Raw genomic sequence first — 12,673 nt, 5'->3', positions numbered from 1 at the left:
ATTTCTCAAGAACGTGCACACCAGTACTCACATCATGTATGTGATGGATATAGACGCTACACAGTACATCGCATTTACTAGTGCAGGAGCATTTTAGGCCGCACTCCCCTCCTGCCTCTTTTCCTGTATGTTGCACAGGCGCATACGGTATAATATATGTACACTGCACTTCTGCTGAATTTGGGGCCACAGTCCTGGCTGGGGGTCCTATTACATCACTTCCTACCATGTACCAGGGTCCCATCAGGTCATCTTCAGCCTCACCTGGGACAGGGACAAATGGGAGTAGTGGCAATCTCTGTACCGCACTACAGAATATATCGCCACTATATAAAGGAATTATTATTATTACAGTACTTGTTTTTGCTACTGATTACATTTTCAACTTTAAAATATTCAGGAAGTGACATGTGAGCAGATACCCAATATATATAGGTATATATGCGTACAGGTGTATATACAATTGCATATGCATACGTGTGTATATATAAGTGTATATGCGAACAGGTATATAAGTGTATTTGGGGATGGGTACATGGGTGTATAAGGGGGTATATGTGTTCAGGTATATAGGTTTATGCGTATAGGTATAGTTGCTTATGGGTACACAGATTATATATGTATGGGTATACTATGTCTATGTGTACAGGTAAAAATAGGAAAGGCTATATAGGTGTATATAGATGTTTATGCACACAGGTATATAGGGGTATATGTGTGTGGGTATATGTATATGTGTATGGATATATCAGGGTAAATGTGTATAAGTATATAGGTGTATATGTGTATGGGTATATCAGGGTATATGGGTATACTGGTGTAAATGGGTACTGTATATAGGGGTATGTGTGTTTGGGTATATAGGTGTGTGTGTTTGGGTATATAGGGGTAAATGTATATGGATATATCAGAGTAAATGTGTATAAGTATATAGGTGTATATGGGTATATAGGCGTTTACAGGCATCAGAGCTGAAGCAGATTCAAATATCCATGAAGGGAGAGAAGAAAAAGATGTTAAATATTCTGTATTCTGCCTCCGTTGATTTCTTTGAGTTCCAGAAAACATCTGGAGTAGACAGAAATATCCCGTAGCCTCCAGATCTGCGCCTTTCTTGTTTAGCTGAACACAATTTCTTCTGCAGTCAGCAATATGTTGCTTTTTATGTCGCATCTTGTTGTTGACGTGAGCATCATAAGACGCCGTCCGCCTCCATACAGCGGGTGTAGAGGCCCGGCCAGGCTTATGTATCTCTATTATTAAAGGGAGATCACAGGGCGCTCAGTGAGGACCCTCCGGAACACCGGCTGCCGGATACAGATGCTACTGTCCCATACACTAAGCCTGCCAGCCTGGGGGGCGAGTCTAATGGGATTGTGGGGAAGGGATCCCCCCCATACACAACACATATAGGAACTGCCTTATAGGTGCCCCCCATCTATAGTCTATTCACAGAATGATAAGTCCAGTAGCAAATCCCCACAGAAACCTCCCCTGCTCTGGACAGTTCCTGACATGGACAAGGGTGGCAGCAGAGAGCACTGTATCAGACTAAAAGGAAAACAACATTTCCTGCAGGGCATGCAGCAGCTGATAAGTATCGGAAGACTTGAGATTTTTAAAGGATTTATCCAGTGCTACAAAAACATGGCCACTTTTACACCACTCTTGTATCCAGATTGGGTGGGGTTTGAAACTCAAGCTCCATTTACTTCAATGGAGCTAATTGCAAACTACATCTGACCTGGAGACAAGAGTTGTGCAAAAGTGGCCATGTTTTGGTAGCGCTGGATAACCCCTTTAAATAGAAGTAAATTACAAATCTGTATAACTTATATATATATATATATATATATATATAAAAAAAAAGAAAGCCCTGCTTAAAGGGGTTATCCAGCCTCCCTGGTGACCCTGCCGCTTGCAGCTCCGCTACTTCAGAGACTACATCCCAGGAGTGACTGCCTGCACAGCCAATCACTGAACATGGCGCTGTCCCATATCAGGCAGTGATTAGCTGAGCAGGTTGTTAACTCCTGAGACAGGTTTGTCTTGGAAGTAGTGAAACTGCAGTCAGCATTAGACACTGGAGAGGCTGCATCAGGACACGTGTTTTGGTTTAAAGGGGTTATCCAGCGCTACAAAAACATGGCCACTTTTCCCCCTACTGTTGTCTCTAGTTCAGGTGCAGTTTGCAGTTAAGCTCCATTTACTTAAACGGAACAGAGTTGCAAAACCCCACCCAAACTGGAGACAACAGTAGGGGGAAAGTGGCCATGTTTTTGTAGGGCTGGATAACCCCTTTAAGAGCTCCCTGTACTGGGTGGGAGGGAAATGGTTGAGGGGCATGGTCTGCATAGCGGGGTCTACAGCCCTGTACTCTGACCCAGGAAGTCTTCCTCACCTTCCAAATCATAGCAGATCCACTTCAGGCTGGGGCTTGCATCATGGGACAGGACTGTGGAGGTAATCTCCCTCTCCCCGGACAGAGAGTGCTGCATGTATGTGCCCACATGTCCTGCTCATTCCTTCCTGCTCCCTGCAGTCTCTGTCAGCCCTTGTGTTTCCCATCCTCTCCATTACTGTACAGTAACTTATATCACCACATATTCGGCTGTTTCTGAATGTTTGTTTCATCTGTTACATGTTATTCAGAATAAAAGAAAATTATTTTTGGGGTGTGGAACCAATTGTTTGCATATCAGTGATTTCTTATGGGAAAACTTGCTTTGGTTTAAGAGGGGATTTGGATGACAAGCACGGTCCCAGACAAGCATAAGACAGTTTAATATAACAGGGAGAGCTCTCAGGCTACATGAACACACTATAGAGAATTGGTTTCCTAGTTATAAACATTCCAAAAAAAACTAACCATATTCTTAGACCAAAGAGCCTAAGATTGCTTTTCAGACATGATACAAACTTACATAGTGTACTTGGCCTTATGTGACCTCACATTGGTGACATCATTGGCACAAGCCTTAAAGTTTTTTTTTTGTTTTTTTTTTAAGCTGCCAAATACCTTACAGTATAACGGCTATTTGGAACCTCCAGGTTTGCAAATCTACAATTCCAGGCATGATGGGAAATGTAGTTTTGACACTGCTGGTAGGCTGAGGGTTCCCCATTCATGTAATATAATGTACACATGTTGATTGATAATATTAAAATACAATGTAACGACTCATTGTGAAAAGACTATCAGTGTTCCCTACCCTCAATCCCCCATGCATGCTCAACTCAACAGAGCGTACATATGTTCCAAATGGCAACAAAGCCACCAGCCTCTATAGATAACCTAGCTGAGAAAACTAAATTCTTAAACCCTCCTCTGTTCCGCATCATTAGGGTAGGAGAAAACAAACCTACCGTAAGTACAGAGTACACCTATATGTATGGTGCCATAGATAAGAGACACATTAAGAAAGTGAGGGTGCAGAAAAAGCAGAACCATCCGGCCTCCGTGCCAGTACAGACAGGTGGTAAGTCTATAACAGAATTATAATAATATAAGGATTTAACCCCCGCAGCCACAGAGCGGCGTCCCTGTGAAGTCGGGGCCCGGAGGCGATCCACATCTATACACAAAATATGAAAATGCAAATCCATTAATAATTCAGCCCTTGTATGTCTGCCGAGGAGGAAACTCCGCCGCTGCAAGAACAAAGTGTCCCAGCATCTCAAGGACTTCTCAGTGCAAATGTGACCCAAATGAGGAGAGGATGACGACAAGTCCAAAATTAGCACAGGAAGTATAGAGAGAGAAAGGGGGAATATGTATGGTACAGTGAGGAGCGAGGAGACGACACATGGTAAACCAAACCCTCCAGACACCCGGCCAAGGGGGATAAATCAGGGAGGATACAGATAGACAAACCCAAAACATGTGCACTGGGATCAATAACTGAGGGAGCTTAAAGGGCAACTCCAGCCACAGTCGATATAGACATCAAACACTGACAAGTAATAATATGGAGCCTATAAATATACATATACCTTCAACTGAAGCTGCTTTCATACTCCAGGATGGAACACAGACCTGACTCCTTACTGGGGAGGAGATGGAGGGCAGATTCACCAGAAGCAGATTCCTGTAACTGAATATCAGATCCATTCATATCAACAGGGATGTTACTGTACCAATCCCAAGTCCTATTCTTACCACCTGCAAATACATTAGGAATCCCTGACACTCACTCAGGATAATTAAAAAAAAAAAAAGTCAAAATGTGTACCAAGATGCTGCTATAATACTGCCCCCTGAATACAATATAACTACTATATTACTGCTCCTTTGTACAGCAATATACCTACTATACTACTGCTCCTATATACAAGAATATAACTACTATAATACTGCTTCCTATATACAAGAATATAACTACTATAATACTGCTCCTATATACAAGAATATAACTACTATAATACTGCCTCCTATATACAAGAATATAACTACTATAATACTGCTCCTATATACAAGAATATAACTACTATAATACTGCTTACCTATTTGTGCTCGCTTTGCGGGGTTAGCGGTTGCTGACTGACACAGTGGTTAGTGTAGGGACTCATGTGAACCAGGGGACCTGCACGAGGTACGTGGGCAATAGGGTTTGATCAAATTATATACCAATATCCTAGCGTTTGTTTTTAAAGGTAACTGAGAGGCATTAGTGTCAGCCATAAGTGTGAGGTGCAGCAGCTTCTTTCTCTCCTTGTCCTATATACAAGAATATAACTACTATAATACTGCTCCTATATACAAGAACTACTATTATACTGATTCTACATACAAGAATATAACTACTATAATACTTCTCATATATACAAGAATATAACTACTATAATACTTCTCCTATGTACAAGAATATAACTACTATAATACTTCTCCTATATACAAGAATATAACTACTATAATACTGCTCCTATATACAGGAATATAACTACTATAATACTGCTGCTATATACAAGAATATAACTACTATAATACTGCTCCTATATACAAGAATATAACTACTATAATACTGCTCCTATATACAGGAATATAACTACTATAATACTGCTGCTATATACAAGAATATAACTACTATAATACTGCTCCTATATACAAGAATATAACTACTATAATACTGCTCCTATATACAAGAATATAACTACTATAATACTGCTCCTATGTACAAGAATATAACTACTATAATACTGCTCCTATATACAAGAATATAACTACTATAATACTGCTCCTATATACAGGAATATAACTACTATAATACTGCTGCTATATACAAGAATATAACTACTATAATACTGCTCCTATATACAAGAATATAACTACTATAATACTGCTCCTATATACAAGAATATAACTACTATAATACTGCTCCTATATACAAGAATATAACTACTATAATACTGCTCATATATACAGGAATATAACTACTATAATACTGCCCCCAATATACAAGAATATAACTACTATAATACTGCTCCTATATACAAGAATATAACTACTATAATACTGCTCCTATATACAAGAATATAACTTCTATAATACTGCCCCTATATACAAGAATATAACTACTATAATACTGCTCCTATATACAAGAATATAACTACTATAATACTGCTCCTATATACAAGAATATAACTACTATAATACTGCTCCTATATACAGGAATATAACTACTATAATACTGCCCCCAATATACAAGAATATAACTACTATAATACTGCCTCCTATAGAGATAATTTGGGGTCCCTCCTTTATAAGGAATGACTGCATGTTTCCTATATAAACCTTATGACCTCCCACCTAATACAGAACACAGAGGAGGTCGGGAGGGATCACAGCGGGACACGCAAAGTTAACCAGATATAATTCGCTATATGGCGGATAAATTCCTTCTGGCTTTTATTTCTGGCAACCAAACAACATAACACAAAACTTGGGAAAAACATCTAAACATATGTTACCCAGACGGTGAAGAATGTGAAATCCATTGTATGCGTTCACACGTGTGGCTGACACCGCCTGCACATACATCGCACACACCACAGACGGCTCTGCGTGGTGACAGCAACTGACAGCGTCTGATCCAGGAGGGGCAACCGCATTGGGGTCCAAGATCAACAACTGCTGATCTCACAGGGAAATGCTGCTTAATAGTGAGACTGTAGGGCAGTATACATCTCTCTCTATCTGCTGTGGTCGCAGTCTTCCCCATCTCTCTGCCATCAGGGGCCGCACAGATGCAGAGCGATAGGACGGAACGGGCGGCGCACGCTGGATGGAGCTCTCACTTATCCTGCGCTCTGGGGACCAATATTCCTGCGTCTGCTGCCAGAGGTTAAAGTCTACGAGCGCCCCCCATGTCCTATTCCTGCAGCACCTGCCGGCAGATCACCGATCCTCATCCGGAGGAAGACAGCACACTGTATATAGAGCAAAGACTGCAGGACAGAGACATACACGAGACTGAGGCCTCAGCTACAGGGCATAGAGAGACCACCCCCCAATACTATACAGGATAACTAATGTACATACAGTGACCCCACCAGCAGAATAGTGAGTGCAGCTCTGGGGTATAATACAGGATGTAACTCCGGATCAGTAGTGATAAAGATACTATACTGACAATATTTCCCATACCTGCAGTGGGGGGGGGGGTACATTTTGTTGCTCCAATCAATAACTTGCAATATATATATATATATATATATATATATATATATATATATATATATATATATAAGCAATATAAATTATATCTGACAGGATTTACACACAAAACTAAATATCTTCATGGCGCTCTCCATGGCTGTATAACAAGAGATAGATGAGGACACGATATATCTAAGTGCTGTATAATACTATATAGCGCTCTATGATGTCGTGCAGCACATGTCCAGCTTGTATGAAAGTGAATGGAGCAGAAACTGGGACCAGTGACTCCCATAGAGTGTACATGGTTATATATACACATATGTAGCTGAGCTGAATGTGTAAACAGTGACTGGATGAAGTTGTGAATACTCAGTATAAAGGGGCCATAGTGAACTAGTTCTGTAGGGCACAAAATACCACTGGGATGGTAAAGAATCAAGGATGTAGCAGAGCCAAGTATGTAGCCAGCTTCTGCTCTATCTATGGGACTGCTTGTAAACACACTGTAATATATAAGCTTACAAAGTGAACACCACCAACTGCTTAAATGACAACCTCAGCTCTGCTACATATGTATAGTTATCGGATACAATGTAACATGGGAGGATTCTACACATTCTAATGGGAGATTGCAGAGCTGCACACATACAGTGACATGTACACAGGAGCAGTACACAGAAGCAGAGACCATACATGATGTATACCACCTATAGAGAACAACCCCGGGGTAACCCACCATATATACCACCCAGACAGCGCGCCTCAGGAGCTTCCCAGATGGCAAAAATCTAGTGAGATCAATAACTCTGCCTCAATGTCTACATCACTGCACAGAGAACGACATCAGCTCTGCTACATCACATATCACTGCACAGAGAACGACATCAGCTCTGCTACATCACACATCACTGCACAGAGAACATCAGCTCTGCTACATCACATATCACTGCACAGAAAACGACATCAGCTCTGCTACATCACATATCACTGCACAGAAAACATCAGCTCTGCTACATCACATATCACTGCACAGAGAACGACATCAGCTCTGCTACATCACATATCACTGCACAGAGAACATCAGCTCTGCTACATCACATATCACTGCACAGAGAACGACATCAGCTCTGCTACATCACATATCACTGCACAGAGAACGACATCAGCTCTGCTACATCACATATCACTGCACAGAGAACATCAGCTCTGCTACATCACATATCACTGCACAGAGAACGACATCAGCTCTGCTACATCACATATCACTGCACAGAGAACATCAGCTCTGCTACATCACATATCACTGCACAGAGAACGACATCAGCTCTGCTACATCACATATCACTGCACAGAAAACATCAGCTCTGCTACATCACATATCACTGCACAGAGGTCAGCTCTGCTACATCACATATCACTGCACAGAAAACGACATCAGCTCTGCTACATCACATATCACTGCACAGAGAACGACATCAGCTCTGCTACATCACATATCACTGCACAGAGGTCAGCTCTGCTACATCACATATCACTGCACAGAAAACGACATCAGCTCTGCTACATCACATATCACTGCACAGAAAACGACATCAGCTCTGCTACATCACATATCACTGCACAGAAAACGACATCAGCTCTGCTACATCACATATCACTGCACAGAGAACGACATCAGCTCTGCTACATCACATATCACTGCACAGAAAACAACATCAGCTCTGCTACATCACATATCACTGCACAGAGAACGACATCAGCTCTGCTACATCACATATCACTGCACAGAAAACGACATCAGCTCTGCTACATCACATATCACTGCACAGAAAACAACATCAGCTCTGCTACATCACATATCACTGCACAGAAAACGACATCAGCTCTGCTACATCACATATCACTGCACAGAAAACGACATCAGCTCTGCTACATCACATATCACTGCACAGAAAACATCAGCTCTGCTACATCACATATCACTGCACAGAAAACATCAGCTCTGCTACATCACATATCACTGCACAGAGAACGACATCAGCTCTGCTACATCACATATCACTGCACAGAAAACATCAGCTCTGCTACATCACATATCACTGCACAGAGAACGACATCAGCTCTGCTACATCACATATCACTGCACAGAGATCAGCTCTGCTACATCACATATCACTGCACAGAAAACGACATCAGCTCTGCTACATCACATATCACTGCATAGAGGTCAGCTCTGCTACATCACATATCACTGCACAGAAAACATCAGCTCTGCTACATCACATATCACTGCACAGAAAACCATGACAAAGCCGTCGCTTCACTAAAATGGATGGATAAAATATATACAATGTGTATAAGGAGGACGGAGAAAGAAAGAGGGTAAAAATCCCAGAGAAAGAAGAGGAAAAAAGAGAAGATTGAGAGGAGGATGAGAAAAAGAAAAAGTAGTAGAGAGAAAGAAAAAAAGAACAGTATCTAAGAAGTATACACGATACAGCTATACAGAGGAATACAGGAGAGAGAGATATATGAGAAAAACTTGTATTATAATATATATATTACACATACACACCAGTGACTGCTCCTATATACATCTCCCTGTAACCTCCATCAACCCCCCCCCCACACACACACACACTACAAGTACCATAGAGCCCCAACAGTATACACATATCTATATACACGCAACACATTACAATATATACCACACATCCCCCGTACACTACAGTATATACAACATATCCCCCGTACACTACAGTATATACAACATATCCCCCGTACACTACAGTATATACCAGTCTATCATGCATCATTAAAATAAGTATACAGAGAAAAACATGTATACAGAAGAGATACAGCAGAGATATATAACATATCCGATACATCATGTCCACCCCAGCAGTGACATAGTGTATATTACATACAGAAAATACAGTGATACAACATGTACTGTCCAGCAACACATAGAACATAGACACCCCATATGATATAACATGTACCCCCCCCAGCAGCACATAGTACATAGACACCCCATATGATATAACATGTACCCCCCCAGCAGCACATAGTACAGACACCCCATATGATATAACAAGTATCCCCAGCAGCACATAGTACATAGACACCCCATATGATATAACATGTATCCCCAGCAGCACACAGTACATAGACACCCCATATGATATAACATGTACCCTCAGCAGTACATAGACACCCCATATAACATGTATCCCCAGCAGCACACAGTACATAGTCACCCCATATGATATAACATGTACCCCCCCAGCAGCACACAGTACATAGACACCCCATATGATATAACATGTACCCCCCCAGCAGCACACAGTACATAGACACCCCATATGATATAACAAGTATCCCCAGCAGCACATAGTACATAGACATCCCTAATGATATAACATGTACCCCCCAGCAGCACATAGTAAATAGACACCCCATATGATATAACATGTATCCCCAGCAGCACACAGTACATAGATACCCCATATGATATAATAAGTATCCCCAGCAGCACATAGTACATAGACACCCCTAATGATATAACATGTACCCCCCAGCAGCACATAGTAAATAGACATCCCATATGATATAACAAGTATCCCCAGCAGCACACAGTACATAGTCACCCTAAATTATATAACATGTACCCCCAGCAGCACATAGTCACCCCATATGATATAACATGTATCCCCAGCAGCACACAGTACATAGTCACCTCATATGATATAACATGTACCCCCCCCAGCAGCACACAGTACATAGACACCCCATATGATATAACATGTACCCTCAGCAGTACATAGACACCCCAAATGATATAACACGTACCCCCCCAGCAGTACATAGACACCCCATATGATATAACGTGTACCCCCCCCCCCCCCCCCATCAATGATACACAGCATGTCATACAATACATCCTATACCCCTATGTAGTGATACAAGTCGTATATACCATGTGACTGTATACAGGAGATACAGTGTAATGTACAGAACACCCACAATAAGACATGTATCCTCCTGGCAGTGATATATGTGATGTATAACATGTTCCCCCCCGGCAGTGATAGATATGACATACAAGTTGTATATACCATGTGACTGTATACTAGTCCCTGTATAAAGTCACACAGAGAACACCCATAGGATATATAAGACGTATCCCCCAGCAGTGATATGTAACATGTGGCAGTATATAGAAGCTATGCAGAAGTGATATACAGTGTCATGGAGAACACCCATATGTATACCCTGTATCTACCTAGTAGTGATATAGAACATGTCATACAACATATCTACCAGCAGGGAGATATCACATGCAGGTTGTATATAGCATGTGACTGTATATAAAAAGGATGCAGCCGTGATGTACAGACCCCCATACACCATGTAACCCCTCAGCAGTGACCTATCACATGGAAGTTGTATATGACATGTGGCTGTATACAGGAGTGATATATAGTGACATATATAGAACCCCTATATGATATATCCTGTACCCCCAACAGTGCTATATACCATGTCATACTATATAAGTGCTATATACCATGTCATACTATATAAGTGCTATATGCCATGCATCCCCAGCCGTATATAAGTGCTATATAACATGTATCCCCCAGTAGTATATAAGTGCTAAATACCATGTCATACAAGTGCTATATACCATGCATCCCCAGCAGTATATATGTGCTATATACCCTGCATCCCCTAGCAGTATATAAGTGCTAAATACCATGTCATACAAGTGCTATATACCCTGCATCCCCCAGCAGTATATAAGTGCTATATACCCTGTCATACAATATAAGTGCTATATACCATGCATCCCCCAGCAGTATATAAGTGCTATATACCCTGTCATACAATATAAGTGCTATATACCATGCATCCCCCAGCAGTATATAAGTGCTATATACCATGCACCCCCAGCCATATATAAATGCTATATAACATGTATCCCCCAGCAGTATATAAGTGCTACATACCAAATATACCCCAGCAGTATATAAGTGCTATATAACATGTATCCCCCAGCAGTATATAAGTGCTACATACCAAATATCCCCCAGCAGTATATAAGTGCTACATACCAAATATCCCCCAGCAGTATATAAGTGCTATATACCATATATCCCCCAGCAGTATATAAGTGCTATATACCATATATCCCCCAGCAGTATATAAGTGCTATATACCATATATCCCCCAGCAGTATATAAGTGCTATATACCATATATCCCCCAGCAGTATATAAGTGCTATATACCATATATCCCCCAGCAGTATATAAGTGCTATATACCATATATCCCCCAGCAGTATATAAGTGCTATATACCATATATCCCCCAGCAGTATATAAGTGCTATATACCATATATCCCCCAGCAGTATATAAGTGCTATATACCATATATCCCCCAGCAGTATATAAGTGCTATATACCCTATATCCCCCAGCAGTATATAAGTGCTATATACCCTATATCCCCCAGCAGTATATAAGTGCTATATACCATATATCCCCCAGCAGTATATAAGTGCTATATACCCTGTATCCCCCAGCAGTATATAAGTGCTATATACCCTGTATCCCCCAGCAGTATATAAGTGCTATATACCCTGTATCCCCCAGCAGTATATAAGTGCTATATACCATATATCCCCCAGCAGTATATAAGTGCTATATACCATATATCCCCCAGCAGTATATAAGTGCTATATACCCTGTATCCCCCAGCAGTATATAAGTGCTATATACCATATATCCCCCAGCAGTATATAAGTGCTATATACCCTGTATCCCCCAGCAGTATATAAGTGCTATATACCATATATCCCCCAGCAGTATATAAGTGCTATATACCCTGTATCCCCCAGCAGTATATAAGTGCTATATACCATATATCCCCCAGCAGTATATAAGTGCTATATACCATATATCCCCCAGCAGTATATAAGTGCTATATACCCTGTATCCCCCAGCAGTATATA

General features: G+C 41.1%; 1 protein-coding gene across 7 annotated transcripts in view; it reads right to left on the bottom strand.

The window, feature by feature from the left end:
* HMBOX1 (homeobox containing 1) overlaps positions 1-12,673 on the bottom strand; it is a 69,345-nt gene that overhangs the window by 56,059 nt on the left and 613 nt on the right. For 2 of the 7 annotated variants that reach the window (XM_069975799.1, XM_069975800.1), the window contains exon 2: positions 3,994-4,094. The exons of the other annotated variants lie outside the window; for them this stretch is intronic. The gene's annotated coding sequence lies outside the window, so the exon portion shown is untranslated. The remainder of the gene's footprint in view (positions 1-3,993; positions 4,095-12,673) is intronic. 7 annotated transcript variants of the gene reach the window in all.

This window comes from Dendropsophus ebraccatus, chromosome 6, assembly GCF_027789765.1.
Source record: "Dendropsophus ebraccatus isolate aDenEbr1 chromosome 6, aDenEbr1.pat, whole genome shotgun sequence".
Lineage (NCBI taxonomy): Eukaryota > Metazoa > Chordata > Amphibia > Anura > Hylidae > Dendropsophus > Dendropsophus ebraccatus.
The sequence above is the reverse complement of the archived record's forward strand: the minus strand, read 5'-3'. Positions and strand labels throughout refer to the sequence as shown.